Genomic DNA, 17,411 nt, shown 5'->3' with positions numbered 1-17,411 from the left:
GTTCTATGGTATCAGCCACTGCACAGAAATTCCTCCATGGTGGTGGTAGCCAGTCCTCACAGTTGATCAGCCAGGTGGTTAAATACCCCTTATGAGGTGTCAACAGCTATCAAAGCTCAACTACAACAGGAGGGTGCACACAGTCTACACAATGTGGGGTTGGTGCACCTGGAACATTTAGCTTGGGTGACCCAGGAGGCTTTGCCACTGGGCCCTACAGGACACCTACATAAGGCCACTGTACCGAATACATAGAAACAAACAGGGAGGCAGTCAAAATAAGGAGACAACGAAACAGGTTTCAAATGAAAGAACAAAACTCCAGAAAAAGAACTAAACAAAATGGAGAAAAACAGTCTATCAAATGCTGAGTTCAAAACAGTGGTTATAAGAATGTTCAATAAACTTAGGGGAAGAAAACATCAACAAAGGTAGGAAACAGAAAAATGGAGATAGAAAACATTAAAAAGAACCAATCATAAATGAAGAATATACTAGCTGAAATGAAGAATACAGTACAGGTAATCACAGTAGAGTAGATGAAGCAGAGGATTGATGATTTTGAAGATAAGGAAACAGACAACACCCAATCAAAACAGAAAGAAAAAAAAAAGAGCCTCTGGGACAACTTCAAACATGGGGCTGGGGGAGGTGCTGGAAGGAGAAGAGAGAGCAAGGAATTGAAAACCTTTTTTGAAAAACTAATGACAGAAAACTTACCTCCCCTGGTGAAGAATTGGATATTCAAGTTCAGGAAGTGCAGAAGGTCCCAAACAAGATGAGCCCAAAGAGGCCCACAGCAAGATACATTATAATTAAAATGCCAAAGGTTAAAGGTAGAGAGAATCTTAAATGCGGCAAGAGAAATGCAGAGAGTTACCTACAAAGGGGTGCCTATAAGACTATCAGCTGATTTCTCAAAAGAAACTTTGCAGGCAAGAAGGGGCTGGCAAGAAGTATTCAAGGTGATGAAAAGCAAGTACTTACAACCAAGATTACTCTATCCAGCAAAGCTATCATTTAGAATGGAAGGGCAGATAAAGTGCTTCCCAGATAAGATAAAACTAAAGGAGTTCATCATCACCAAGCCATTACTATATGAAATGTCAAAGGGACTTAAGAATAAGAAGCTCAAAATTATGAACATTAAAATGACAACAAACTCACAACTATCAACAACTGAATCTAAAAAATAAAAATAAAATCCAACTAAGCAAACCAGAAGAGGAACAGAATCATAGGTATGGGGATCATTTGGAGGGTTATCAGCTGGGAGGGGGAATGGGGAAAAAAGAGGAAATGGTGCAGGGATTAAGAAGCATAATTGGTTGGTACAAAATAGACAGGGGGAAGTTAAGAATAATGTAGGAAAGGGTGAAGCCAAAGAACTTAGAATCATGACCCATGGATATGAACTAAGAGGGGGTGGGGTTGCTGGAGGGAATGCGGGTAGTAGGCAGAGGGGAGCAAAGGGGGAAAAAATTGGAACTACTGTAACATAATCAATAAAATATATCATACTTTTAAAAAATGCCAAAGGTTAAAAAGAGAATCTTAAAACAGAAGCAGTTACCCACAAGGCAGCTCCCATAAGACTGTCAGCTGATTTCTCAACAGAAATTTTGCAGTCCAAAAGGGATTGGTATGAAATATTCAAAGTGGTGAAAAGCAAGGATCTACAACCAAGATTACTCTGTCCAGCAAAGCTATCATTTAGAACTGAAGGGCAGCTAAAGAGCTTCCCAGACAAGAAAAAGCTAAAGCAGTTTATAACTACCCAACCAGTATTACAAGAAATGTTAAAGTCTCAAAGAAGAAAAAAAATAAAGACAAATAATAAAATGGCAGTAAATACATATCCATCAACAATTACTTTAAATAAAAGTGGATAAAGAATTCAATCAAAAGATATATGGTGGCTGAATGGATAACAAATAAGACCCTTACATATTTTGTCTACAATAGACTCACTTCAGAGTGAAAAGCACACACAGACTGAAAGTAAAGAGATGGAAAAAATATTTTATGAAAATAGAAACCAAAAACAAAAAAGCTGGGGTAGCAATACCTATACCAGATTAAATAGACTTCATTATTTTTAAAAAGCATTTTTATTTTTAAATTACATTGTATTGATTATGATATTACAGTTGTCCCAGTTTTTTCCCTTTGCCCCCCTCCACCCAGGAAGCACCGTTCCCTCAAGCAATCTCCACACCATTGTTCATGTCTGTGGGTCATGCGTAAAAGGCTTTGGCTACTACATTTCCTAGACTGTACTTTACATCCCTGTGACTATTCTGCAACTACCTATTTGTTCTTCTTAATCCACTCACCTCTTCTTCCATACCCCCACACCACCCTCCTATCTGGAAACCATCAAAACACTTTCCATATCCATGATTCTGTCTTTGTTCTTGTTTGCTTAGTTGTTTTTTTAGATTCAGTTGTTGATAGATATGTATTTATTGCCATTTTATTGTTCACAATTTTGATCTTCTTTTTCTTAAATAATGGTTCGGGGATTATGAACTGCTTTAGTTTTTTCTTGTCTGGGAAGCTCTTTATCTGCCCTTCAGTTCTACATGATACCTTTGCTGGGTGGAGTAGTCTTGTCTGTAGGTCCCTGCTTTTCATGACTTTGAATATTTCTTGTCAGTTCCTTCTAGCCTGAAAAGTTTCTTTAGAGAAATCAGCTGACAGTCTTATGGGAATGCCCCTGTAGATAACTACTTTTCTCTTGCTCTTTTAAGATTCTCTCTTAATCTTTAACCTTTTGCATTTCAATTATGATGTGTTTTAGAGTAGACCAGGGAAATTTTCTTTCAGTATTGTTTCAAATTTCCAATTTCTTGCTCTTCCTCTCCTTCTTCTGGTACCCCTATGATGCAAATGTTGGAATGTTTGAAGTTGTCTCAGAGGCTTCTTAAACTATCCTCGTTTCTTTGGATTCTTTTATCTTTCTGTTGTTTTGATGGGTTTTTTGCTTCCTTATGTTCCAAATTGTTGATTTGACTCTCTGCTTCATCCTCTCTACTGATGTTTCCCTGTAAATTGTTTTTTACTTGAATTAGTATATCTTTTGTTTCTGACTGGATCTTTTTTATGCTGCTGAGGTTCTCACTAAGTTCCTTGAGTGTCCTTATGACCAGTGTTTTGAACTCTGCATCTGATAGATTGCTTATCTTCATTTCATTTAGCTCTTTTTCTGGAGTTTTGATTTGTTCTTTTCATTTGGGTCATGTTTCTTTGTCTCCTCTTTTTGACAGCCTCCCTGTGTTTGTTTCTATGTGTTGGGTAGAGCTGCTTTGACTCCCTGCCTTGGTACCATGGCCTAAAGTAGTAGGTGCCCAGTAGGGTCCAGTGGCACAGCCTCCCCTATCACCCAGACTGGGTACTCAAAGTGCACTCTTAGTGTGGGCTGAGTGCACCTTCCTCTTGTAATTGAGCCTTGGTTGCTATTGGCAGATCAGTGGGAGAGATTTACCCAGTCTAGTCATCTGCAAGGATTGGCTGTGACCACTTACCAACAACCTCTGCCCTCTGTGGAGGATCAGCTGTGCAGGGGCACAGTGGTGGTGCTCCGACATGGTCTGTGGCTGTCCACTGTGTTTGCAAGCTCTGGGGTTTCCCACGTGGTGTGGGCCAAGGTCAGCCCTCAGCTATGAAACAATCCGAGATGGCTGCTACTTGTGCTGGGCTTGGATATTCCCAGGCAAAAGCAAGCTGTGAATCTTGCCTGGCTGCTGATAGTGAGAAGCCAGTGGCCACTTTGCAAGGCAACTGGGAGCTCACTGGGGCTGGCTGTTGCATATTTTAGAGGATTTAGGAAGTTGTGAAGCATGAGCCAAACTAGCCATTCATTTGTAAAAGCTGCTTGGGTGGAATGGAGTCTCAGGGGTTCTCCAGTGTGAGGCAACCAGGTTCATGGAGTCTCAGATATTGGCACCTGCCTGCTGGCTCTTTGGATCTGTAGGGGGAGTGTTCAGAAAAGGGAAAATGGCCTCTGCCTGCCTTTCTGTCTGGGAAAAAGCCATTCCTCAGCTCTCGCCTTGATGCCAGACATCAGTTTCTCCCTGTATGCCATTGGTGCCTTTCAAGCAGTTACCCCAGTGCTGGACCTCAGAGGGATTGAATCTGAAAAAGTTTGCATTTTCATTCTTTAAGAGGAACTGCCTGGGACTCCAGAAGGTTCTTCCACCAACTCAATCCCTGCTGGTTTTTCAGCCAGAAGATATGGGGACTTATCTTCCTGACACTGGAACCTTAGCTTGGGGGGCTGGGGCTCCTTGCTTCCAAGTTATCTCTCCCAAATTTTTATCCACCACACGTGGATGTGGGACCAGCCTGTTCTGTGTCTCTGCTCCTGCTACCGGTTTGGATGGATGTGGTTTCTTTAATTCCGTAACTGTCAGACTTCCATTCAACTCGATTTCTGAAAGTTCTGAGTGATGGTGGTTCTATATTTTAGCTGTAACTTTGATGTGGTTGTGCCAGAAGGCAAGCTGTGTTTATCTATGCCACTATCTAGACTGGAAGTCCCAAGATAGACTTTAAAACAAGGGCTGTAAAAAAAAGACAAAAAAGAACCCAGCCATTCCACTTCTGGGTATTGATGGACAGCCTAAGTGTTCATCGGTAGATGAATGAATAAAGAAGAAATGGTACATATATACAATGTAATATGACTCAGCCATAAAAAGAAGAAACCTTGCCATCTGTTACAACATGGATGGACCAAGAGGGTGTTGTGCTGAATGAAATAAGTCATACAGAGAAAAACAAATGTCAAATGATTTCACTTATATCTGGAATCTAAAAAACAAAATAAATGAACAAGCAGGACAGAAACAGACTGATAGATAATGGAGAACATTTTGGCAGTTGCCAGATGGAAGGATGGGAGTAAAAGTTGAAGGGATTAAGTACTAGTTGGGAGTTACAGAATAGTCATGGGGATGTAAAGTACAGCTAGAAAATATAGTCAATAATAATTGTAATAACTTTGTGTGGTGTCAGGTACTAGATTTTATTGAGGGGATTACTTGGTAAGTTATATAAATGTCTAATCATTGGGTTTTACACCTGAAACAAATATAACATTGTACATCAACTGTTGTTGAAAAATAAATCCCTGGCCAGGTGGCTTAGTTGATTAGAGAATTGTCCTGTACACCAGAAGATTGCAGGTTTGATCCCCAGTCAGGGTATATACCTAGATTGCAGGTGTGATCCCTGGTCAGGGTGTGTACGGGAGGGAACCAGTTGATGTTTCTGTCTCACATCGATGTTTCTCTCTCTCTCTGTATCCCTTCTTCTCTCTCTAAAACCGATAAACATATCCTCAGGTGAGGATTTAAAAAAAAGAAAAAGAAAAATATTTAAATAAATAAAAATATATGAGCTGACAGAATATTTTTTTCATTTTGTGTTTCAGGGAAGAGGCATTAAGGATTCATGCTATAAGTTTATTTGCAAACATCTGGTATGTTGAGTTCAACAGTTTGATCCATTTTGTAATGACAACACCTCTTAAAATGCCCCTCTTCTTATCTGTTTCATGGGTTAACTAAAACATCTTAACTTATTGAACAGTTGATGTCTTACTACAAAGAAAGGTGTGGCAAATCCAGATATGAAGTACATAGTTATCATAACTAGTAACCACCATTTGTTTTCCACTGAAAATGGCAAATAAGTTCCCTGGGCCCTCATAGTGACTCCTTTGGACTACAGAGGTTTTGAACCTCTGAATTCTGCCCCAACATAGCACAAAATGTGCAGAGACTGAAAGTGGAGGAAATGGCAATATCACACCAAGTCCACCATTTTTCATGACTTGTTGCCCTGTGTCACAAGAGCTGATAGAATTAATCACCATCAAACTACCACTGCAAGAAATGTTAAAGGCAGGATAAAACTATACCAGATGGAGATTGAGATCGACATAAAAGAATGAGGAGAAGCAGAAATCTATATAGAAAATAATATGTGTTTTAAAAGCCAGTTAAAAGATAATTGACTCTTTAAAACAGAAGTAGTAAAGCTGTATTGTAAGATTTATAACATGTGCAGAAATAAAATGTATGACAGCAATTGCCCAAAATGTTGGGAGAGGTGAAATAAAAGTATACTCTTCTAAGATTCTCACATGAGAAGTGGTATATTACTTGAAGGTTGATTGTGATAAATTAAAGATGTATACCCTAAATCCTAAAGAAACCATATTAGAAAGAAAAAGCAAAGAGGTATAGTTAACAAGCCACTAAAGGAGATAAAACTGAATCATCAAAATACTTAATCTAAAAGACATCCAGAAAAAAGATGATGAACTGATTGAACAAAAAGAAAACAAATAGCAAAATGGTTAGTTTAAATCTAACCATATCAATAATCACATTAAATGCAAATAATCTACACACTACAATTAATAGGTGGGAATTATCAGATTGCATTTAAAAGTAATACCGAGGTAAATGCTGTCTATAAGAAGCCCAATTTAAACATATTTAAAGACACAGACTGAAAGTACGAGGATGGAAGAAGATATCCTATGGAAATACTAAACAGAAGAAAGCAGGAGTTTTCTATATTAATATCAGACAAAGTTGGTTTTACAGCAAGGAATATTATCCATGAATATAAATGATTGTTTCATGATAGAACTATCAAGTATTTATGCACTTAATAACAACTTGAAAATACATGAAGCATAATAAAATGAAAAAGAGAAAAAGAGAATCCACCCGTGTAGTTGGAAATTTTTAACACTATTCTCTCAATGATTCATATAAAAATTGGACCAAAAATATCAGTAAATAACTTGAACTATTTGACATTTACAGACTTACTCCTCCCAACAACAGTATGATATATATTCTTTTCTAATGTTAATAGAATATTTATCAAGATAGACCATATCCTGGGCCATAAAAATGTCAATAAATTTAGGATTTAAATATGCAGAGTATGTTCTTTTATCATAAAGGGATTAATGTAGAAATAAGTAATAAAAATTTCTGGAAAATTCCCAAGTCTTGAGAGTCCTCATGGTTTCCTGCTTCAACACTGCCTGAGTGGATACCTTGACCCCACTCCCAGCCAGCCATCCAGATTCATCCTTCTGCCTCCTCCTCACAGCACCCTTGGACCACCCCACGGCTCCTGTCACTGCTCCAGCGCAGCGAAGCTGCCTCTCCATAACCGCCCATCATAACATTCACATCCACTTTGTGGGTGCACCAGAACTACTACCAGGACTTGGAGGCCCCCATCAACTGCCAGATCAATCTGGAGCTCTTTGCTTCCTACATTTATCTGTCCATGTCTTCCTACTTTGACCATGATGATGTGGTTTTGAAGAACTTGGTCAAATATTTTCTTCACCAGTCTCATGAGGAGAGGGAACCATGCTGATAAACTGAGGACTATGCAGAACCAATGAGGGGGCCAGATCTTCCTTTAGGATATCAAGAAACCAGACCATGATGACTGGGAGAATGGGCTGAATGCAATGGAATGTGCCTTACACTTGGAAAAAAGTGTGAATCAGTCACTACTGCACTTATCCAAATTAGCCACTGAAAAAAATAACCCTCATTTATGTGACTTCATTGAGACTCACTACCTGGATGAGCAGGTGAAATTCATCAGAGAACTGAGTGACCACACAACCAACTTGTGCAGGTTAGGGCCTCTGAAACTGGCAGGGCAGAGTATGTCTTCGACAAACACACCCTGGGAGATAGTGAAGAGAGCTAAGCCTTAGACTGGCTTCCCACAGTCACCGAGGTGACTTCCCTGATCACCAAAGCAGTACATGCATGTTGGAGTTATCTTTACCTTTTATATAACTTGTACCAAATCATCCACTTATGTTCTTCATTTATACCATTCCTTCAAATAGAGTAATTTCATACTCCCCCCCTAAAAATTCCCAAATATTTGTAAATTGAATGCTCTGAATTAGACATGGGTCAAACAAAAATAATAGAGATTAGAAAATATTTTTAGAAGAAAGAAAATAAGAATATAACGTAGCAATATTTGTGGGATGCAATTAATGAAGTAATTAAAAGTATATTTATAACATCAGATGTTATATTAGAAAGTAGAAAGATCTGAAATCATTGACCTAAGCTTCCACCTTAAGAAATTAGAAAAAGAAAAGCAAACTTAATGTCATATTAACAGGGGAAAGGAAATTGTAAAGATTAGAGCAAAAATCAATGAAATAAGAATAGAAAAGCAATAGAGATTATCAGTGAAAGCAAAAGCTGGTTCTTTAAAATGAACAAAATTGATAAACTTTTAGCCAGACTTAGAAAAGGGAGAGAGAACACTACTAATATCAGTAATGAGAGATGGGACATTACTGATGATTCTATAGCCATTATAAAGATAATATTAAATACTTCAAACCATTCTATGTCAATAAATTTGACAGTTTACATTAAATAGACAAGTTTCTTGAAAGACACAAACTGCTAAAGCTCAATAAAAAAGGAACAGATAACCTGAATAGGCCCATATCACAGAAATTGAACTGTAGTTTACAACTTTACCACAAGGGAAACTCCAAGCCAATTTGGCTTCTTCACTGATGATACCACCAACGATATAAGGAAGAATTTATTTACCATTTTAATATAAGCTTTTGAAGAACTTAGAAGAGGAGGAAATAGTTCCCAACTCATTTTATGGGTCCAACCTTACTCTGATACCCAAACAAGACAAAGACATGAGAAACCTATAGACCAATACCCATTATGAATATAGAAGCAAAAATCCTTAACAAAATGTTAATAAACAGAAGCCAAAAGTATACGAAAAGGTCCATACATCATGAGAAAGTACAGTTTATCCCAGCTTTCAAGGTTGGTTTAGCATTCAACATTCAATGTAGATCATTGTATTAACAGACTAAAAAAAGAAAATACAGTATTCCCTCACTTATTGCGGGTATTACATTCTAGACCCCCCTGCGATAGGTGAAAATCCACGAAGTAGGAACCTTACATTTATTTTAGTACTTAGATATATTTTAAGGCTTTAGAAACCCTTCCCACACACTTATTAACCATTCCCAGTCCCTTATTAACCTTCCCCACACTTTTATAAACACTACTTATGTTCTTAAACATATTCTACACTCTTAAACCTACGTAACTTTAACAACATATGTATACAGTACTGCAAAATACTGCAATATAGCGAAAAATCCACGATAAATAATTAAATATAATATTTTTAAAAATCCCGCGATACAGTGAGACCGAAATAAGTGAACCGCAATATAGAGAGGCACTACTGTAATATAATTATCTCAAAAGAAGCAGATAAAGAATTTGAGGAAATTCAACTTCCATTTGTTTTTAAAACTCAACAATTAGGAAAGAACTTCCTCAGTCTTATAGAGTTATCTTTGACAAACCTACAGCTAATACTGTGTTTAATTATGAAGTACTGAGTTCTTTGTCTCCATGAACAAGAACAAGGCATGGGTGATTGCTCTACTACTACATTTTATCATAGTGCTGAGGATTCTCATCAGTGCAATAAGCTAAGGGTGGGGCGACTAATAAAAGGTATTAACTTGAAAATGAAAAAATAAAACTTACTGTTGCAGAGGATATCATTGTGTGTACAAGAAACCATAAGAAATCTATAAAACTAGATTAAGTTTAGGAAGGTTGCAGGATACAAACAGTATATAAAAGTTAATTATTTGCTTATATACCAGGAAGAGCAATCTAAAACTGAAATGGATTAAATTAATCACTTACAAATAACATAAAAGTATGAAATTCTTAGTGCTAAATTTGACAAGACACATGCAGTAGCTGTATACTGAAAATTGCAAAACATTGCTTAAGGATGAGGAGATCCAAGATTGTTAAGATTTCAGTTCTTCCCGGATTGATTTATAGATTCAACATAATCCCAGTCAGTTGATACACTGACTAAAATTTATCTGCAGACACAAGAAGTCTAAAATAGACAAATATGAAAACAAAGATCAAAGTTGGAGGACTTTGTTGGTAGCTGATTTCAAGACTTACAAGTATTTAGTAATTAAGATGGTGTGGTGTGCAAATAAACATAGATGAATGGAAGACAATAGAAGTCCAGAAATAGACCCATGAGTGTATCATCTATGGATTTTTAAAATATGCTTTATTATGTTGTTACAGTTGTCCCAATTTATTTTCCCTTTGTTCCCCTCCACCCAGTGACTCCCCCTCCAGTTGTCCCCCCGCATAGTCCATGCCCATTGGTTCTGCATATAGTTCTTCTCAACATCTTCCTGTCTACTCCACTCTCTCATACTATGCTTCTTAATTCCTGTACCATCTCCCTCCCTTTCCCTCCTTCCCCCTCCCTGTTGACCTCCCCCCATAATATTCCCCATACTTATAATTCTTTCCCACTCTTGTTGCCTACTTGGTTTGCCTTTGTTTCGGTTCCCTAGCTTCTGTTGTTGGTTGTTGTGATATAGTTTTCATTTTAATGTTCATGGTTTTGATCCTCTTTCTCCTAAACAAGTCCCTTTAACATTTCATATAACAGTGGTTTGGATCTAATGAACTCCTTCAGTTTTACTTTGTCCCGGGAGCACTTTCTCTGCCCTTCTATTTTGAATGACAGCTTTGCTAGATAGAGTAATCGTGGTTGTAGGTTTTTGCTTTTCATTACTTTGAATATTTCTTGCCAGTCCCTCTTGCCTGCATAGTTTCTTTTGAGAAATCAGCTGATAGTCTTATTGGAACACCTTTGTGCGTAATTCTCTTCTTCTCTCTTGCTGCTTTTAAGATTCTCTCTTTATCCTTAATTTTTGACATTTTGATTATAACGTGTCCTGGTGTGGTTCTCCCTGGGTCCAGTTTATTTGGAACTCTGTGCTTCCTGGACCTGTAAGTCTGTTTCCTTCCCCAAATTAGGGAAGTTCTGCTTCATTATTTTTTCACATAATTTTTCAATTTCTAGTTCTTCTTCACCTTCTGGCAACCCTGTGATTTGGCTGTTGGCCTACTTATCCCATAGTCTTCTGAGCCTCTCCTCATTTTCCTCACTTTTCATTTCCTCTTTCTTCACTGGTTGACTGTTCTTTCCCTGTGTTCCAGTTTGTTGATTTGATCCCTGGTTTTCTTTCCCTCACCACTAGTTTCGTATGTGTTTTTGTTCATTTCAGCAGGATTAGCCATCATTCCTTCCCCGTCTTGTTTAAGATCTTCTGTTAGGTCTGTAAGCATTCTTATAACCAAAGCTCTGAACTGTGCCTCAGAAAGCTTTCCTATCTGCTGCTTCATTAGATCAGATATTTGCTGTATGGTCAGCTGCATCGCCGGGATCTCTATCATGATCTCTGCCATCCTGGCAGTTTTGTGTTTACCTTTGCTTCCTGGACGGGGCTGTCACAGCTCATACGCTATAGGAGGCGGAGCCCCATGCACTCATCACAACCTGGCGACTCTTCTCAACATGCTGTGGTGTTTTCTGTGGGGGTGGGGGTCCAAGATGAATTCTTGCCGTTCACTCTCCGCCGTGAGACCAGGAGCCTCCTCCTCTGTCTCCAGCCCCTCAGGGCCTCACAGTCCAAGGCAATAGGGGTCTGCCTTCCCCGGCATTGGAATCGCAAGCTGACAGGTCTGGTCTGCAGCCAGGGGTGCTCCCAGGAGCTTCTCGCCTCTCCTTAAATACAGGTGTCTGTGCTTACTGCTGTTCTGCCACTATTGCCGCTGCTACTACTGCCAGCACAGCTTGACCTCTTCACCCCAGCTTTGTCCCTCCTATCTGTCCAGGCAAGCACCACTTCTTTATAACTTTATACATTGGACTTCCATTTATTTTCTGGAACTTCTGGTTATTTCTGGTTTTGCAGTAGTTGTATTCCTTCTTAGTTGTGGAAGGAGGCGGAGCATGTCAGTCTAGGCCTTCATCTTGGCCAGAAGTCTCTGTCTATTGATTTTTGACCATTGCCAAGGCATTTCAGTAGGGAAAGGATAACATTTTAATAAGTGTCCCTTAAACAATTAGAGAATCCTTGTAAAGGAGGAAAAATCGTTTTTCCTTCTACTCTTCCATTTTCTCACCTGGGTCTCTGTAATAAAAGACTAACAGAAAAACAAGTTTATTAATGTGTATTGTATATATATGAGGTCTGTCTAGAAGGTATCCATCCATGTAATATGAGAAATAGAGACATTTATTGAAGGAGATACAAGAAGCGTACATAGGACAATGACATCTCTGTCCTTTTCAAAGCAGGCACGTTGGGATCTCACACAGTCTTCCAGTTGCCATGAGCTGCCCCGTCGCATTTTCCTGAATCTCATCAACAGTCTGAAATCTCTTCCTTTTCAAAAGTGGTTTTAGTTTTGGAAAAAGCAGGGCACCAAATCTGGGCTGTAAGGGGTCTGGGTCACCTCGGTGATTTGATGTTTTGCCAAAAATTCTGCACAAGACTCATGCATGAGCAGGCATGTTGATGTGATGAAGCTACCAGTCACCAGTTGCCCATAGTTGCAGCCTTCTGGATTATCCAAATGGTTTCCAAGGAAGAATGTTCAAGCTTAATGCAAAATTTGATGCAGATTCGTTGCTCTACTTTACTAAGTCATTTTGAATGTGATGGCCACCTAGTACACGTACTCACTCAATGGTGTCTACCACCCCACTGACTAGTACAGTGAAGTTGTTGTTCACACATGCACATTCCAGGCCACTCTCCTTGGCTGTCAGGTTACATCAGTGTTGCATAAACTGTTCTTGTTATATTAACAATAGCTGGAATTTTTTTGGACAGAATTCATACATGGGAGAAACTCATGGATGAGTAACTCAAAAGTTCGGTTAGAACTTAATTTTATATAGATAACATCTTAACAAAAAAACAGTAAATTTTTAGAGAAGTGATCAGGAAAATGACCTGGAGTCTCTAGGGGAAACCAATTGTGGGAAAGCAAATATATGTGAAATTAATGATAGATAAAGGCTAGTTAGTAAAGTTTTTATGGAGAGTCTTCTGGTATTATATCCAGGCTGATAGAGTTTTCTCTGTGATTAACTTTTATCCTTCCTGATAAAAAGGGGAGGAGGGTACCTTTATAAATGTATGTCCTTGTAGGCAAATAGAGAGCAGAGTTCCTCTGCTTCTCAGGTTCCTTCGGCTCAAAATAAACTTTTGCCAAAGTGATATTTTGGGTGGCAATTTCTGTCCTTCAAAAAACAACAAAAGCCTCCAACTTGACACCATCAACAAATTAACTTAAAATGGATCATAAACTTATATGTAAGGAGCTAAAATGATTAAATTCTAGAAGAAAACATCTGAGAAAGTCATTTTTGTTTTTTTTTTCTGTTTATTGCAGTATCTTATCTGGCAATGTTTTTCTTTTTTTTTTTTAAGTGTATTTTATTGATTATGTTGTTACAGTAGTCCCGATTTGTTTTCCCCTTTCCTCCCCTCTGCCCAGTACCCCTCTTCCCTCCAGCAACCACACCATACTTAGTTCATGTCCATGGGTTGTGCATATAAGTTCTTTGGCTTCACCGTTTCCTATGTTCTTTATAACTTCCCCTTGTCAATTGTGTACGAACCAATTGTGCTTCTTAATCCCTGCACCATTTCCCCATTTCTCTCCCTTCCCCCTCCCAGCTGATAACTCTCCAAATGATCCCCATACCTATAATTCTATTCTTATTCTAATTTGCTTAGTCGGATTTTTTACTTTTTTATTTTTTAGACTCAGTTGATAGCTGTGTTTTTTTCATCAGTTTCTTTTGCTCATTAGATTCCACATATAAGTGAGATCATGTGGTATTTGCCTTACGCTGACTACGTTATTACACTGACCATAATATTCTCCAGGTCCATCCATGCCGTTTGTTACAAAGGGTAGGAATCTCTTTTTCACAGCTGGGTAATATTCCATTGTGTAAATGTATCACAGCTTTTTTATCCACTCATCTACTGATGGGCACTAGGGCTATTTCCAGATCCTGGCTATTTTAAAAAACACTACTATAAACATAGGATTGCATATATTATTTTTTTTAAAAATATTTTTATTGATTATGCTATTACAGTTGTCCCAGTTTTTCCCCCAATGCCTCCTTCCACCTGATACCCCCATTCCCTCCAGCAGTCCCCTCCCTTAGTTCATGTCCATCGGTCATGCATGTAAGTTATTTAGGTACTCCATTTCCTATACTGTTCTTAACGTCCACCTGTCTATTTTGTACCTACCAATTTGTACTTTTTAATCCCTGCACCTTTTCCCCCATTCTCTCACCTTCACCCTCCCAGCTGGTAACCCCCTAAAATCATCTCCATATCTGTGATTCTGTTCCTGTTCTTGTTTGCTTAGTTCATTTTTTAGATTCAGTTGTTGATAGTTGTGCATTTGTTGCTGTTTTAATCTTCATAGTTTGATCTTTTTATTATATAGTTCCCTTTAACATTTCATAGCCTTCACATCTTCCCTTATGTGTTTGCTGTACTCAAGCATGTCTGTCAAGTCTGTGAGCATTGTTAATCACCAGTGTTTTGAACTTTGCATCTGTTAGGTTGGCTCTCTCCTCATCACTTAGTTCTTCCACTGGAACCTTGATCTGCTCCCTCTTTGGGCCATACTTCCCTGTCTCTTCAACTTGACAGCCTCCTGTGTTTGCCTCCATGTTTTAGGTAGATCTCTTGCACCTATTGCAAGGGGTGTAGCTTTAGGTATTTATCAGTATGGAGTGACTTGTTTCACCACATTGTGGCACTGTATGTGGGTGAGAGGTCTGAGATGGAACAGTGCCACTTGCCTAGCACTAGCTCCTTTTTCAGGCCTTCACCTGCTTCCCATGTGGGACTGGTGCCCCTCTAGCTGTTGTCTGGTTGTGGTTTCCAGGGTGACTGGATTTGAGGACATTCTAGGACCGTGGGGTCTCTCTGAACAGCCATATTTCCTTGCTGCCTCTGTTTGGCAGTCTTCCTGTTTTTGTTTCTGTGTATGGGTAGATCTGCTTTGACTCCATGTCTTGGTAGTATGGCCTAAAGTAGTAGGTGTCCTGCAGGGTCCAGCTGCACCACCTCCCCCTACCACCCAAGCTGCGTACTTGAGGTGCACCCTTCATGTGGGCTGAGACACCCTCCTCTTGTAGTTGAGCCTGGGTTCCTGTTGACAATCTATGGGAGGGATTGACCCAGGCCAGTCAGCTGCAAGGACTGGCTCTGACCACTGACCAACAACCTCTATCCTCCATGAGGATCAGTGGTGCAGGGGCAGGGTGGTGGTGCTCTGACATGGTCTGTAGCTGTTCACTGGGTGTGCAAGCCCTGGGGTTTTCTGGGTGGTGCAGGCCAAGGTCAGCCCTCACAGTGTTTTGCCCAGGGCATCCTGCCTGAGCTATAAAACAATCTGAAATGGCTGCTACTTGTGCTGGGCTTGGAGATTCCCAGGCAAAGCCAAGCTTGAATCTAGGCTGGCTGCTGCTAGTACTGGGCTTGGGGCTCATCGAGGCCAGCTGTTGCTTGTTTGAGAGGATTTAGGAAGTTGTGAAGCATGAGCTAATACCAGCCATTCATATGGAAAAGCAGTTTAGGTGGGCCAGTAAGTTGGGTGGGCAGTCCCTGGTAATCTCCCAGGTGGGTCAAACAGTGTTAGCCAGGTTGATGGAGTCTCAGATATGGCACCAGCTTGCCACCTCTGTGTGGGTAACATTTAGAAAAGGGACAATGACCTCTGTTCACCTTGATGCCAGACACTTCAGTTTCTCCCTGTATACCACTCGTGCCTTTCAAGCTGCCACCCTGGTGCTGAATGTCAGAGGCAGTGAGTTTGAGTAGGTCAGTCTGTGTGTGGGCTCTTTAAGAGGAACTGCTTGGGGCTCTAGCAGTTTCTTCCACCAACTCAATCCCTGCTGGTTTTTGCAGGCAGAAGTTGTGTGGACTTAACTTCCTAGCACTGAATACCTGAGCTGGGGTACCTGGTGGTAGGACTCCTCATTCCCGAGATATCCCTCCCAAATATTTATGCACCTATGTGGGTGAGAGATTGGTCTGGTCCCCATCTGTTAGATGTTCCTGCCTGTCTTGCTAGATGTGGTTTCTTTAATTCCGTAGTTGTTAGACTTCCATTCAACTTGATTTCTGATGCTTCTGGCTGATAGTTGTCCTATATTTTAGTTGTAATTTTGATGTGGTTGTGTGAAGAGGAGAGCCATGTCTGCCTACACTGCCATGCTGACCAGATCCCTAGATTCAGTTGTTGACATTTGTGAGTTTGTTGTCATTTTAATGTTCATAGTTTTGACCTTCTTTTTCTTAAATAAGTCCCTTTAATGTTTCTTGTAATAATGGCTTAGTGATGATGAACTCCTTCAGTTTTACCTTGTCTGGGAAGCACTTTATCTGCCCTCTCATTCTAAATGATAGCATTGTTGGATAGAATAATCCTGGTTGTAGGTCCTTGCTTTTCATCATTTTGAATACTTCTTGCCAGTCCCTTCTTGCCTGCAGTTTCTTTTGAGAAATCAGCTGATAGTCTATGAGAACTCCTTTGTAGGTAACTCTCTTCTCTTGTTGCTTTTAAGATTCTCTGTCTTTAACCTTTGGCTATGATGTATCTTGGTGTGGTCCTCTTTGGGTCCAACTTGTTTGGGACTCTGTGCTTCCTAGACTTGTATGTCTTCTTTCCTTCACCAAATTAGGAAAGTTTTCTTTCATTATTTTTTCAAGTAAGTTTTCAATTTCTCGCTCTTCCTCTTTTCCTTCTGACATCCCATGATTTGGATGTTGGCACTCTCAGAGCTGTCCCAGAGTCTTATTATACTCTCCTCGTCTTTATAAATTCTTGTTTATTCTTTTTGTTCTGGTTGAAGGTTTATTTTTTCCTTTCGTTCCACATCATTGATTTGAATCCTGGCTTCCTTCCCTTCACTGTTGGTTCCTTGTGGATTTTTCTTTATTTCTCTTAGTGTAACCTTCATTTCTTCCCTTATGCTTTTGCCCTACTCAGTGTGTTCTTTGAGCATCCTGATCACCAGTGTTTTGAACTCTTCATGTGATAGGTTGGCTGTCTCCATTTCATTTCATTCTTTTTCTGGAGTTTTGTTGTTTTCTTTCCTTTGGGCCATATTTCTTTGCTTCCTCAATTTGGCAGCCTCCCCGTGTTTGTCTCTGTGTATTAGGTAGAGCTGCTTTGACTTCCTATCTTAGTGCACATGTTAACTTGTTTGGGGTGGAACCTTAAGTATTCACCAAGGTGGGGAAACCCGCTTAGCTCCTTTGTGGCTCCCTGGGAAAAGGAGGTGTTGGAGACGGGACAGTGCCACTGCCTGGTTCCTGGAGGTTTGCCCAGCACTTGCCTCATTTCCTGTCACTTCACCCATTTTTCATATGCCACGTGGGCCCTTCTAGCTGT

The 17,411-nt window shown here is 39.7% G+C and overlaps 1 protein-coding gene and 1 pseudogene across 20 annotated transcripts in view; both read left to right on the top strand.

Moving 5' to 3' along the window:
• Positions 1–17,411, top strand: part of R3HDM2 (R3H domain containing 2) — a 142,085-nt gene that overhangs the window by 55,527 nt on the left and 69,147 nt on the right. The window lies entirely within an intron of this gene.
• LOC150012005 (ferritin heavy chain pseudogene) lies at positions 7,219–7,761 on the top strand (annotated as a pseudogene).

This window comes from Furipterus horrens, unplaced genomic scaffold (assembly GCF_987537825.1).
Source record: "Furipterus horrens unplaced genomic scaffold, mFurHor1.1.pri manual_scaffold_4, whole genome shotgun sequence".
Lineage (NCBI taxonomy): Eukaryota > Metazoa > Chordata > Mammalia > Chiroptera > Furipteridae > Furipterus > Furipterus horrens.
The sequence above is the reverse complement of the archived record's forward strand: the minus strand, read 5'-3'. Positions and strand labels throughout refer to the sequence as shown.